General features: G+C 44.3%; 6 non-coding genes across 6 annotated transcripts; all 6 read right to left on the bottom strand.

Annotated features, from left to right (window-relative positions):
• Positions 1-1,453: 1,453 nt before the first annotated feature.
• On the bottom strand, positions 1,454-1,525 carry trnad-guc (transfer RNA aspartic acid (anticodon GUC)). The gene has a single exon. It is a non-coding gene; the product is annotated as a tRNA-Asp (tRNA).
• Positions 1,526-3,228: 1,703 nt separating this feature from the next.
• Positions 3,229-3,312, bottom strand: trnal-uaa (transfer RNA leucine (anticodon UAA)). Its single transcript has one exon. It is a non-coding gene; the product is annotated as a tRNA-Leu (tRNA).
• A 1,918-nt stretch (positions 3,313-5,230) lies between these two features.
• On the bottom strand, positions 5,231-5,313 carry trnal-uaa (transfer RNA leucine (anticodon UAA)). The gene has a single exon. It is a non-coding gene; the product is annotated as a tRNA-Leu (tRNA).
• A 1,912-nt stretch (positions 5,314-7,225) lies between these two features.
• On the bottom strand, positions 7,226-7,307 carry trnas-aga (transfer RNA serine (anticodon AGA)). The gene has a single exon. It is a non-coding gene; the product is annotated as a tRNA-Ser (tRNA).
• A 6,152-nt stretch (positions 7,308-13,459) lies between these two features.
• On the bottom strand, positions 13,460-13,542 carry trnal-uaa (transfer RNA leucine (anticodon UAA)). Its single transcript has one exon. It is a non-coding gene; the product is annotated as a tRNA-Leu (tRNA).
• A 397-nt stretch (positions 13,543-13,939) lies between these two features.
• Positions 13,940-14,021, bottom strand: trnas-aga (transfer RNA serine (anticodon AGA)). The gene has a single exon. It is a non-coding gene; the product is annotated as a tRNA-Ser (tRNA).
• Between the last annotated feature and the right edge of the window lie 166 nt (positions 14,022-14,187).

Genomic DNA, 14,187 nt, shown 5'->3' on the forward strand with positions numbered 1-14,187 from the left:
GGTCTTAAATTAAAGAAGAACCAGGAGTGCGGTTTGAACCCAAGTGGGCATAAACCCATTGGAGCTTAAGTCCAAGGTCTTAACAACTCGACCATCCTGGGGCTGTTAACGGGCGTGGACTGTCTCTGTGAGAATCGGGGCTTCAAGCCCCACCCTGCCACAGAGTTGAGCAAAGCAGAGATTCCCTCGGTGGCAGGACAGGTTAACAAAGCAGTTAATAAAGCAGATGTGATCCTGGGGTTGAAAAATGGAGGCACAGAGTACACAAGCCAGGAAGTTATGGGAAACATAAATAAAACACTAGTTCGGCCCCAGCTGGCGTATTGTGTCCAATTCTGGGGAACCACACTTTAGGAAGGAGGTGAAGGCTGAGGAAAGTATCCCCGCATGTTACCCGAGTGACCGGCAGACACACACAGACAGAAACAGAAAGCCACACATGTACACAGACAGACACACACATCAACACACATAGAGTGACTCAGACATCGAGAGAGACACTGTCGCGAATTTCCCTGATTTTTGTTCTGCTTCTGACCGTATATTTGGTGAATACTTGCAGATCAATGAAAACGAGAGAAATCTCGAGGTGTTGAAAGTTGTGGGATTTAATTCCGCCTAACTCAGGATTAGCTCTCCAGGGATTTACATCTTGGAAATGAAATGGGATGAAAAATGCCGAAACCGTAGTCCGCAGGATTCGACCTGCGCAGGGAAAACCCAATGGATTTCCAGTCCATCGTCTTAACCACTCGGCCACAACTACTGGGCCTGTGAGATTTTAAATGTTGCTCAGATAAAATCGCAATCATCCATCGCTCTGGAGCAAAACAGCACTCAGTCCCTGAACAGTCTCCGCTCAAGAAAATTCCCAAAGAGACAATCTCCCCTCGCATTGTTTCACTCTTCCATGTTCCTCCCTCGCTTTTTAACATTAAGTTACGCCAAGAAATATAACAATTATTTTACACTGGAAAGACTAATTTCTCCCCATCACAGAATTGAACCTCTGTCAGCCGTGCAACAGGCGGCGATTGTGCACTGAATTGATGAAAGTCACTGCTGGGCGTTCTCTGCAGAAGCTCAGAGCAAGAATGGCGCTGTGGACAGACCTGGGCTCATTCACCAGACCCAGAGGGAGGAGTGAGCAAGGAGAGGGAACCAAAGAGCGAAAGAGACACGGAGAGAGGCACACAGAGAGAGAGAGACACACAGAGAGAGAGAGACTGGGGAACAGTGAATGAGACAGAGAGAGAGAGACTGGGGAACAGTGAATGAGACAGAGAGGAAACCAGAGAGAGAGAGCTCTATACTAACGACGAACTGGTGCAGGAAGTTGTTATGACAGTAAATCTTTTAAAATTATTTTAGTTGATGTTTTTTCTATTCTACTTTCCCAAGGAGGTTTTGAGGAGTTCGCCAAAATTTTAAAATTTTGAATTATAAAATCTTCCTCCCCGTCGGGGAATTGAACCCCGGTCTCCCGCGTGACAGGCGGGGATACTCACCACTATACTAACGAGGAACTGACGGATATAAAGTCTGTCAGAGCAAGAATCGAGCTGTGAACAGAATTGGACTGAGAGAACGAGAGAGAGAGATGGGACAAACAGAGAAAGGGACAAATAGTGAGACAGAGAGACAGAGAGAGAAAGACAGAGAGATATTCAGAGAGATAAAGAGAGAGACAATGATAGATACAGAGAGAGACAGACAAAAAAGGAGGCTTATGACAAATCTGTAACAGAGACAGAAAGAGAGAGTGAGAGAGACAAAGAGAGAGAATGAGAGGGAGACAGAGAGACCAGATAGTGTGACAGAGAGGGGTAGAGTCCGAATTCTCTTTCTCCTTGTTAGTCAATAGTGACACTTGTGAAAATGCAGATTCAGCAGATGCCAAAATAGCACTTTTAGAATTATAGTTAAATATGAGACAGAGAACCTGTCGGGGAATTGAATCCTCACCACTATACTATCAATGACCTGGTAGAGGAAGTAGTTATACACTGCTTGAGACAAAGACTCGAACACACACACACAGACATGTGTGCCTGCTCTCTATGTTTATGTGTATGTCACATATTTAATAAGCTTTTCTGAGTGTCATGGATTCATATAAACTTACAGCACAGAAGGAGGCCATTCGGCCCGCCGTGCCTGTGCTGTCTCTTTGAAAGAGCAGTCATGCTCAGTCCCACCCCCCGCTTTTTGTCCGTAACCCTGTTAATCTCTTTCTCTCTGTCACTCTCTCCCTCCTCCGCGCCCCACACAAAAGGGAGAGGGAAACAGAGAGAGAGAGAGAGCTCTATACTAACGAGGAACTGGTGCAGGAAGTTGTTATACAGTTCTTCATGTGCCAGTAAACCTTTTAAAATTATTTTGGTCGGCTTTTTTTCTGTTTTACTTTCCCAAGGAGGTTTTTAAGGAGTTGCCAAAAGGTTTAAAATTTGTGATGTTGAAATCGCCCTCCCCATCGGGAAATGGAATCCCGGTCTCCACTGTGACAGGCGGGGATACTCACCACTATACTAATGAGGAAATGATATACTGGCTGCTGCTAGAATCGAGCTGTGAACAGAACTTGACAAATGAGAAAGACAGGGACAAAGAGAGACAGAGACAGACAGAGAGACAGTCAGAGAAAGACAGAGAGAGACACACAGAGAGAAACAGACAGAGACAGAGAGAGAAAACGACAGAGAGCCATACAGAGAGAGATAGAGAGAGAGACAGACAAAGAGAGAGACAGACAGAGAGACAGACACACAGACAGACAGAGACAGACAGACAGAGAGAAACAGACAGAGAAAGACAGAGAGCCATACAGAGAGAGAGAGACAGAAAGAAACAGACAGATAGCCATACAGTGAGAGATAGACAAAGAGAGAGACAGACAGAGAGACAGACAGAGAGACAGACAGATAGAAACAGAGAGAGAGAGAAAAAGAGAGTGAGAGAATGAGAGGGACACAGATAGTGAGACAGAGAGAGGTGGGGACTGAAAGATGTAAAAACATTTCACGATCCCTTCTCTTTGTTAGTTGAGAGTGACAGAGAGAGTGCGGGAAAAATGCAGATTCAGCAGATGCCAAAATAGAACTTGAAGAACTACATATGAGATCTTTCTTTCCATATCTATAAACATCTCATAGTTTGTTGGAGAATCAACTGATGACAAATGAGTGTCACTGAGCAGGATGAAAGGAAATGGATCTTAAATTAAAGAGTTACCAGTAGTGGGGCTTGAAACCACGTGGGTATAAACCCATATGGATTTTAAATCCAATGCCTTAACCACTCGGCCATCCTGGTGCTGGTATTATTCGCGCGCTGGCTCTGAGAGAATCGGGCCTTGAAGCACCAACCTGCCACAGAGTTGAGCAGAGCTGAGAGAGACACACAGACCGACACACACATAAACAAACAGACACAGAGAGACACACAGACAGACACAGAGAGGCACACAGACCGACACACACATAAACACACAGACACACAGACCAACACAGAGAGAAACACAGGCAGACACACAGACACAGAGAGAAACACAGACTGACACAGAGAGACACACACAGACCAACACAGAGAGACACACAGGTAGACACACACACATGGCGAGACACACAGACCGACACAGAGACACACACAGAGACACACAGACACAGACAGACACACAGACACAGAGAGGATTTACAAGGATGATACCAGAAATGCGAGGGTATATATATCAGGAAGGTATGGACCGCTGCCAAATTAGTTTATACCCTGATTTGTCTGATTATTGTTCTATTAGCGACCATATATTTCGTGCATACTTGCACAATGAAAAAGTGAAAAACTTCGAGGTGTTGGATTTAATTCCGCCCAACTCAGGATTAGTTCCCCAGGGATTTGGTTACATTAAAAAATGAGTGGTAGTGGAACCGTAGTCGGCAGGATTCGAACCTGTGCAGTGAAGCACCCAACAGATTTCTAGCCCATCGCCTTAACCACTCGGCCACGACTACTAGGTCTGTAAGACTTTAAATGTTGCTCAGATAAAATTGCAGTCATCCATCGCTCTGAAGCAAAACAGCACTCAGTCCCTGAACAGTCTCGTGTCATGAAATTTCAAGAGACAATCTCCTCTCGCATGTTTTTTACTATTCTGTTTATCACTGTAGCTTTTTAACATAAAGCTACACCAGGAAATATAAATACAGTTTGACATCTTAAAAATGCTTCCACTCCATCGCGGAATTGAAAGCCGACCTCGGGAGTTGCACTTAGGGATAGTTCACTATGTCTGATGAGGAACTGATGGATGGCGTTGCTGTGCAGAATCGCAGAGCAAGAATGGCGCTCTGAAAAGAACTGGGCTCATTCTCCAGCCCCAGAGGAAGGAATGATCAACAACAGAAGGACAGAGAGAGAGAGAGAGAAACGGAGGCGTATGACAAATGTGTAACAGAGAGAGACAGAAAGAGAGTGAGAGAATGAGAGGGAGACAGAGTGACAGATAGTGAGATTCTTGTCGTAGATTTCGTCAACTCTTGCAGATCAGTTGAAATGTCGAGCTGTTACAATCCATGGAACTTTAAGCCTTGTAATTGACGATTAAACCGACTGGGAGTTTGTTTAATTTTGAAATGCTGCCCAGTGAGAAACGTAATGGTTCACAGCTCTATACCAGGTGGGCACCAAGAATCTAGTCTCAAATCCAAAAGTGGATTTTTTCTGTTCTGAAGAGAATGATTTTAAGAAGCTTTATAAATGTTTAAAATTGGGGTTGATAAAAATTGCCCGCCCCATCGGCGAATTGAACCCCGGTCGATTCAAATAACAAGCAGGGATATTCACCATTATACTAATGAGGAATTAACACGTGCAAAGTCGGTCAGAGCAAGAATCGAGCTGTGAACAAAACTGGACAAATGAGAACGACAGAGACAGAGAGAGAAACAGAGAGAGAGACACAGGGACACAGAGAGAGACAGTCAGAGAGAAACAGACAGAGAAACAGACAGAGAGTGAAAGACAGAGACAGACAGAGAGAGACAGACAGAGACAGACAGAGAGAGACAGAGAGAAAAATGCAGATTCGGCAGATGCCAAAATAGGACTTGAAGAATTACATATGAGATCTTTCTTTCCATATCTATAAACATCTCATTGTTTGTTGGAGAATCAGCTGTTGACAAGCGAGTGTCACTGAGCAGGATGAAAGGAAATGGATCTTAAATTAAAAAGTTACCAGGAGTGGGGTTCGAACCCACGTGGGCATAAACCCATTGGATTTTAAGTCCAACGCCTTAACCACTCGGCCATCCTGGTGCTGGTGCTGTTAACAGACTGTTTCTAAGAGAATCGGGCCTTCAAGCTCCACCTTGCAACAGATTTGAGCAGAGAGAGACACACAGACACAGACAGACACACAGACACAGAGACAGAGAGACACACACACAGACACACAGACACAGGCAGACACACAAACACAGAGAGGGTACAGAGAAGATTTACAAGGATGATACCAGAAATCCGAGGGTATACATATCAGGAAAGGATGGACCCCTGCCAAATTAGTTTAAACCCTGATTTGTCTGATTGTTGTTCTATTTCCGACCGTATATTTCTTGAATATTTGCACCATGAAAAAGTGAAAAACTTCGAGGTGTTGGATTTAATTCCGCCCAACTCAGGATTAGTTCCCCAGGGATTTAATTATATTTTGAAATGTAAAATGCTGCAATTGTAGTCGGCAGGATTCGAACCTGCGCGGGGAGACCCTAAAGAATTTTCAGTTAATCGCCTTAACCACTCGGCCACGCCTACTGGGTCTGTAAGCCTTTAAATGTTGCTCAGATAAAACCGCAATCATCCATCGCTCTGGAGCAAAACAGCACTCAGTCCCTGAACAGTCTCCGCTCAAGAAAATTCTCAACGAGACAATCTCCTCTCACATGTTTTTTACTCTTCTGTTTCTCACTGTAGCTTTTTAACATAAAGCTACACCAGGAAATATAAATACAGTTTGACATCTTAAAAATGCTTCCACTCCATCGTGGAATTGAAAGCCGACCTCGGGAGTAGCAGTTGGGGATTGTTCACAATATCTGACGAGGAACTGATGGATGGCGTTACTGTGCAGAATCGCAGAGCAAGAATGGCGCTGTGAACAGACCTGGGCTCATTCACCAGCCCCAGAGGGAGCAGTGATCAACAGGAGAATGAAAGAGAGAGAGAGAGAGAGAAATGGAGGCATATGACAAATGTGTAACAGAGAGAGACAGAAAGTGAGTGAGAGAATGAGAGGGAGACAGAGAGACGGATAGTGAGACAGAGGTGGAGACTGAAAAATATAAAAACATTTTACGATTACTTCTCTTTGTTAGTTGAGAGTGAGCGACAATGCAGATTCAGCAGATGCCAAAATAGCACTCTAAGAATGACATATAAATATGAAATCTTTCTTTCCGTATCTATAAAAATCTCATTGTTGGTTTGATGGAGATTCTGCAGATAACAAACGAGTGTCACTGAGCAGGATGAAAGGAAATGGGTCTTAAATTAAAGAGTTACCTGGAGTGGGGTTTGAACCAACGTGGGTATAAACCCATCGGATCTTAAGTCCAACACTTTAAACACTCAGCCATTCTGGTGCTGTTTGAGCACGTGTGGACTGTCTCTGTGAGAATCGGGGCTTCAAGCCCCACCCTGCCACAGAGTTGAGCAGAGCAGAGATTTCCTCGGTGGCAGGACAGGTTAACAAAGCAGTTAATAAAGAAGATGCGATCCTGGGCATTTTCAATAGAGGCACAGAGTACACAAACCAGGAAGTTTTGCCAAACCTAAATAAACGACTAGTTCGACCCCAGCTGGAGTATTGTGTCCAATTCTGGGGAACCACACTTCAGAAAGGAGGTGAAGGCTGAGGAAAGTATCCCCGCTTGTTACCCGAGTGACCGGCAGACACACACAGACAGACACACATGTGCACAGACAGACACACACATCAAACACAGACACATACATAGAGTGACTTAGACATCGAGAGAGACAGACAGGTAGAGAGAAACACTGTCGCTAATTTTTGTTTTATTTCTGACCGTAAATTTCGTGAACACTTGCAGATCAACGAAAACGAGAAAAATCTCGAGGTGTTCAAAGTTGTGGGATTTAATATCGTCTCATTCAGGATTAGTTCTCCAGGAATTTGGTTATATTTTAAAAAGAAAAATGCTAGAACCGTAGTCAGCAGGATTCGAACCTGCGCGGGGAAACCCCAATGGATTTCTAGTCCATCGCCTTAACCACTCAGCCACAACTACTGGGTTTGTGAGATTTTAAATGTTGCTCAGATAAAATCGCAATCATCCATCGCTCTGGAGCAAAACAGCACTCAGTCCCTGTTGAAGAAAGTTCTCAAAGAGACAATCCCCTCTCGCAATTTTTACTCTTCAATTTTTCACTGCAGCTTTTTTACTTGAAGCTGCACCAGGATACATCATTGCAGATTTTAGAAATGCTTAATTCCCGACGAGGAATTGAAACCCCGTCTTCCAACGTAACAGGCGGGGATACTTCACTATATTTAACGAGGAACTGACGGAAGACACACCTTTGCAGTCACTGCAGAAGCGCAGAGCAAGAATGGCGCTGTGAACAGACCTGGGCTCATTCACCAGACCCAGAGGGAGGAGTGAGCAAGGAGAGGGAAACAAAGAGCGAGAGAGACACGGAGAGAGAGAGAGAGAAACAGAGAGAGGCACAGAGTGAGACACACACAGACAGAAAGACTGAGACACAAAGATACACAAAGATAGAGAGGACAATGAGAGAGCCAGACAGAGAGAGCAAGACACCGATAGACAGAGAGAGAAAGACAGAGAGAAACAGAAAGACAGTGAGAGAGAGAGACAGACAGACAGAGAAAAACAAGTAGACAGAGAGACAAAAAAGGAGGCGTATGACAAATGTGTAACAGAGAGAGACAGAAAGAGAGTGAGAGTGAGAGAGAGAGAGGTGGAGACTGAAGGATATAAAAACATTTTACGATTCCTTCTCTTTGTTAGTTGAGAGAGACAGAGAATGAGCGAAAGTGCAGATTCCGCAGATGCCAAAAGAGCACTTCAAGAATTACATATAAATATGAAATCTTTCTTTCCGGATCTATAAAAATCTCATTTTTTGTTTGATGGAGATTCAGCAGATGACAAACGAGTGTCACTGAGCAAAATGTAAGGAAATGGGTCTTAAATTAAAAAAGAACCAGGAGTGGGGTTTGAACCCAAGTGGGCATAAACCCATTGGAGCTTCAGTCCAAGGTCTTAACAATCGACCATCCTGGGGCTGTTAATGGGCGTGGACTGTCTCTGTGAGAATCGGGCCTTCAAGCCCCACCCTGCCACAGAGTTGAGCAGAGCAGAGATTCCCTCGGTGGCAGGACAGGTTAACAAAGCAGTTAATAAAGCAGATGTGATCCTGGGGTTTATAAATGGAGGCACAGAGTACACAAGCCAGGAAGTTATGGGAAACATAAATAAAACACTAGTTCGGCCCCAGCTGGCGTATTGTGTCCAATTCTGGGGAACCGCACTTTAGGAAGGAGGTGAAGGCTGAGGAAAGTATCCCGGCATGTTACCCGAGTGACCGGCAGACACAGACAGAAACAGAAAGCCACACATGTACACAGACAGACACACACATCAACACAGACACACACATAGAGTGACTCAGACATCGAGAGAGACAGACAGAGAGAAACACTGTCGCTAATTTGCCTGATTTTTGTTCCATTTCTGACCGTATATTTGGTGAATACTTGCAGATCAATGAAAACGAGAGAAATCTCGAGGTGTTGAAAGTTGTGGGATTTAATTCCGCCTAACTCAGGATTAGTTTTCCAGGGATCGCAGGGCAAAACCCAATGTATTTACTAGTCCATCGCCTTAACCACTCGGCCACAACTACTGGGCCTGTGAGATTTTAAATGTTGCTCAGATAAAATCGCAATCATCCGTCGCTCTGGAGCAAAACAGCACTCAGTCCCTGAACAGTCTCCGCTCAAGAAAATTCCCAAAGAGACAATCTCCCCTCGCATTGTTTCACTCTTCCATGTTCCTCCCTCACTTTTTAACATTAAGCTACGCCAAGAAATATAACAATTATTTTACACTGGAAAGACTAATTTCTCCCCATCACAGAATTGAACCTCTGTCAGCCGTGCAACAGGCGGCGATTGGGCACTGAATTGATGAGGAATTGACGAAAGTCGCTGCTGGGCGTTCTCTGCAGAAGCTCAGAGCAAGAATGGCGCTGTGAACAGACCTGGGCTCATTCACCAGCCCCAGAGGGAGGAGTGAGCAAGGAGAGGGAACCAAAGAGCGAAAGAGACACGGAGAGAGGCACACAGAGAGAGACTGAGACGGAAACAGAGAGAGAGAGAGAGACTGGGGAACAGTGAATGAGACAGAGAGAGAGAGACTGGGGAACAGTGAATGAGACAGAGAGGAAACCAGAGAGAGAGCTCTATACTAACGACGAACTGGTGCAGGAAGTTGTTATGACAGTAAATCTTTTAAAATTATTTTAGTTGATGTTTTTTCTATTCTACTTTCCCAAGGAGGTTTTAAGGAGTTGGCCAAAAGTTTAAAATTTTGAATTATAAAATCTTCCTCCCCGTCGGAGAATTGAACCCCGGTCTCCCGCGTGACAGGCGGGGATACTCACCACTATACTAACGAGGAACTGACGGATTTTAAATCTGTCAGAGCAAGAATCGAGCTGTGAACAGAATTGGACTGAGAGAGAAAGAGAGAGAGAGACGGGACAAACAGAGAAAGGGACAAATAGTGAGACAGAGAGACAGAGAGAGAAAGACAGAGAGATATTCAGAGAGATAAAGAGAGAGACAATGATAGATACAAAGAGAGAGAGACAAAAAAGGAGGCTTATGACAAATGTGTAACAGAGACAGAAAGAGAGAGTGAGAGAGACAAAGAGAGAGAATGAGAGGGAGACAGAGAGACCAGATAGTGTGACAGAGAGGGGTAGAGTCCGAATTCTCTTTCTCCTTGTTAGTCAATAGTGACACTTGAGAAAATGCAGATTCAGCAGATGCCAAAATAGCACTTTAAGAATTAAAGTTAAATATGAGACAGAGAGAGAGAGAGAGAGAACGTGTCGGGGAATTGAATCCTCACCACTATACTATCAAGGACCTGGTAGAGGAAGTAGTTATACAGTGCTTGAGGCAAAGACTCGAACACACACACAGGCATGTGTGCCTGCTCTCTATGCTTATGTCACATATTTACTAAGCTTTTCTGAGTGTCATGGATTCATAGAAACTTACAGCACAGAAGGAGGCCATTCGGCCCGCCGTGCCTGTGCTGTCTCTTTGAAAGAGCAGTGGTGCTCAGTCCCAACCCCCGCTTTTTGTCCGTAACCCTGTTAATCTCTTTCTCTCTGTCACTCTCTCCCTCCTCCGCGCCCCACACAAAAGGGAGAGGGAAACAGAGAGAGAGAGAGAGCTCTATACTAACGAGGAACTGGTGCAGGAAGTTGTTATACAGTTCTTCATGTGCCAGTAAATCTTTTAAAATTATTTTGGTAGGCTTTTTTTCTGTTTTACTTTTCCAAGAAGGTTTTTAAGGAGTTGCCCAAAGGTTTAAAATTTGTGATGTTGAAATCTCCCTCCCCATCGGGAAATTGAATCCCGGTCTCCACTGTGACAGGCGGGGATACTCACCACTATAATAATGAGGAACTGATATACTGGCTGCTGCTAGAATCGAGCTGTGAACAGAACTTGACAAATGAGAAAGACAGGGACAAAGAGAGACAGGGACAGACAGAGAGACAGTCAGAGAAAGACAGAGAGAGACACAGAGAGAGAAACAGACAGAGACAGAGAGAGAAAACGACAGAGAGCCATACAGAGAGAGATAGCGAGAGAGACAGACAAAGAGAGAGACAGACAGAGAGACAGACACACAGACAGACAGAGACAGACAGACGGAGAGAAACAGACAGAGACCGATAGAGAGAAACAGACAGAGAAAAACAGAGAGCCATACAGAGAGAGAGAGACAGAAAGAAACAGACAGATAGCCATACAGTGATAGATAGACAAAGAGAGAGACAGACAGAGAGACAGACAGAGAGAGAGACAGAGAGAAACAGAGAGAGAGAGAAAAAGAGAGTGAGAGAATGAGAGGGACACAGATAGTGAGACAGAGAGAGGTGGGGACTGAAAGATGTAAAAACATTTCACGATCCCTTCTCTTTGTTCGTTGAGAGTGACAGAGAGAGTGAGGGAAAAATGCAGATTCAGCAGATGCCAAAACAGGACTTGAAGAATTACATATGAGATATTTCTTTCCATATCTATAAACATCTCATAGTTTGTTGGAGAATCAACTGATGACAAATGAGTGTCACTGAGCAGGATGAAAGGAAATGGATCTTAAATTATAGAGTTACCAGTAGTGGGGCTTGAAACCACGGGGATATAAACCCATATGGATTTTAAGTCCAATGCCTTAACCACTCGGCCATCCTGGTGCTGGTATTATTCGCGCGCTGGCTCTGCAAGAATCGGGCCTTGAAGCACCAACCTGCCACAGAGTTGAGCAGAGCAGAGAGAGACACACAGACCGAAACACACATAAACAAACAGACACAGGGAGACACACAGACCGACACAGAGAGACACACAGACCGACACACACATAAACACACAGACACAAAGACCAACACAGAGAGACACACAGGCAGACACACAGACACAGAGAGAAACACAGACCAACACAGAGAGACACACACAGACCAACACACAGGTAGACACACACACATGGCGAGACACACAGACACACAGACACAGAGAGGATTTACAAGGATGATACCAGAAATGCGAGGGTATATATATCAGGAAGGTATGGACCGCTGCCAAATTAGTTTATACCCTGATTTGTCTGATTATTGTTCTATTAGCGACCGTATATTTCGTACATACTTGCACAATGAAAAAGTGAAAAACTTCGAGGTGTTGGATTTAATTCCGCCCAACTCAGGATTAGTTCCCCTGGAATTTGGTTACATTAAGAAATGAGTCGTGTTGGAACCATAGTCGGCAGGTTTCGAACGTAACCAGAAAGAACCATCAACGGATTTCTAGTCCATGGCCTTAACCACTCGGCCACAACTACGAGGTCTGTGAGACTTTAAATGTTGCTCAGAGAAAATTGCAATCATCCAGCGCTCTGAAGCAAAACAGCACTCAGTCCCTGAACAGTCTCGTGTCATGAAATTTCAAGAGACAATCTCCTCTCGCATGTTTTTTACTATTCTGTTTATCACTGTAGCTTTTTAACATAAAGCTACACCAGGAAATAGAAATACAGTTTGACATCTTAACAATGCTTCCACTCCATCGTGGAATTGAAAGCCGACCTCGGGAGTAGCAGTTAGGGATAGTTCACTATATCTGATGAGGAACTGATGGATGGCGTTACTGTGCAGAATCGCAGAGCAAGAATGGCGCTCTGAACAGACCTGGGCTCATTCACCAGCCCCAGAGGAAGGAGTGATCAACAACAGAAGGACAGAGAGAGAGAGAGAGAGAGAGAGAGAAACGGAGGCGTATGACAAATGTGTAACAGAGAGAGACAGAAAGAGAGTGAGAGAATGAGAGGGAGACAGAGGGACAGATAGTGAGATTCTTGTCGTAGATTTCGTCAACTCTTGCAGATCAGTTGAAATGTCGAGCTGTTACAATCCATGGAACTTTAAGCCTTGTAATTGACGATTAAACCGACTGGGAGTTTGTTTAATTTTGAAATGCTGCCCAGTGAGAAACGTAATGGTTCACAGCTCTGCACCAGGTGGGCACCAAGAATCTAGTCTCAAATCCAAAAGTGGATTTTTTCTGTTCTGAAGAGAATGATTTTAAGAAGCTTTATAAATGTTTAAAATTGGTGTTGATAAAAATTGCCCGCCCCATCGGCGAATTGAACCCCGGCCTTCCAAATAATAAGCAAGGACACTCACCATTATACTTAATGAGGAATTAACACGTGCAAAGTCGGTCAGAGCAAGAATCGAGCTGTGAACAAAACTGAACAATTGAGAACGACAGAGACAGAGAGAGAAACAGAGAGAGAGAGACAGGGACACAGAGAGAGACAGTCAGAGAGAAACAGACAGAGAAACACAGACAGAGAAACAGACAGAGAGTGAAAGACAGAGAGAGACAGACAGAGTGACAGACAGAGAGAGAGAGAAAGACAGAGAGGGACAGACAGAGACAGACAGAGAGAAAAATGCAGATTCAGCAGATGCCAAAATAGGATTTGAAGTATTACATATGAGATCTTTCTTTCCATATCGATAAACATCTCATTGTTTGTTGGAGAATCAGCTGTTGACAAGTGAGTGTCGCTGAGCAGGATGAAAGGAAATGGATCTTAAATTAAAGAGTTATCAGGAGAGGGGTTCGAACCCACGCGGGTATAAACCCATTGGATCTTAGGTCCAACGCCTTAACCACCAGGCCATCCTGGTGCTGGGGATGTTTGTAGACTGTCTCTAAAAGAATCGAGCCTTCAAGCTCCACCTTGCCACAGATTTGAGCAGAGCAGAGAGAGACACTCAGACAGACACAGAGAGACATATAGACACAGAGACACACAGACACAGACAGACACAGAGAGGGTACAGAGAAGATTAACAAGGCTGACACCAGAAATGCGAGGGTATACGTATCAGGAAAGGATGGACCCCTGCCAAATTAGTTTAAACCCTGATTTGTCTGATTGTTGTTCTATTTCCGACCGTATATTTCTTGAATACTTGCACAATGAAAAAGTGAAAAACTTCGAAGTGTTGGATTTAATTCCGCCCAACTCAGGATTAGTTCCCCAGGGATTTGATTATATTTTGAAATGAAAAATGCTGGAATCGTAGTCGGCAGGATTCGAACCTGCGCGGGGAGACCCCAATGGATTTCTAGTCAATCGCCTTAACCACTCGGCCACGACTACTGGGTCTGTGAAATTTTAAATGTTGCTCAGATAAAATCGCAATCATCCCTCGCTCTGCAGCAAAACAGCACTCAGTCCCTGAACAGTCTCCGCTCAAGAAAATTCTCAGAGAGACAATCTCCTCTCGCATTTATTTACTCTCCTGTTTATCACTGTAGCTTTTTAA

This window comes from Somniosus microcephalus, chromosome 4, assembly GCF_052327205.1.
Source record: "Somniosus microcephalus isolate GS21.2 chromosome 4, FLI_Smic_1.0, whole genome shotgun sequence".
Lineage (NCBI taxonomy): Eukaryota > Metazoa > Chordata > Chondrichthyes > Squaliformes > Somniosidae > Somniosus > Somniosus microcephalus.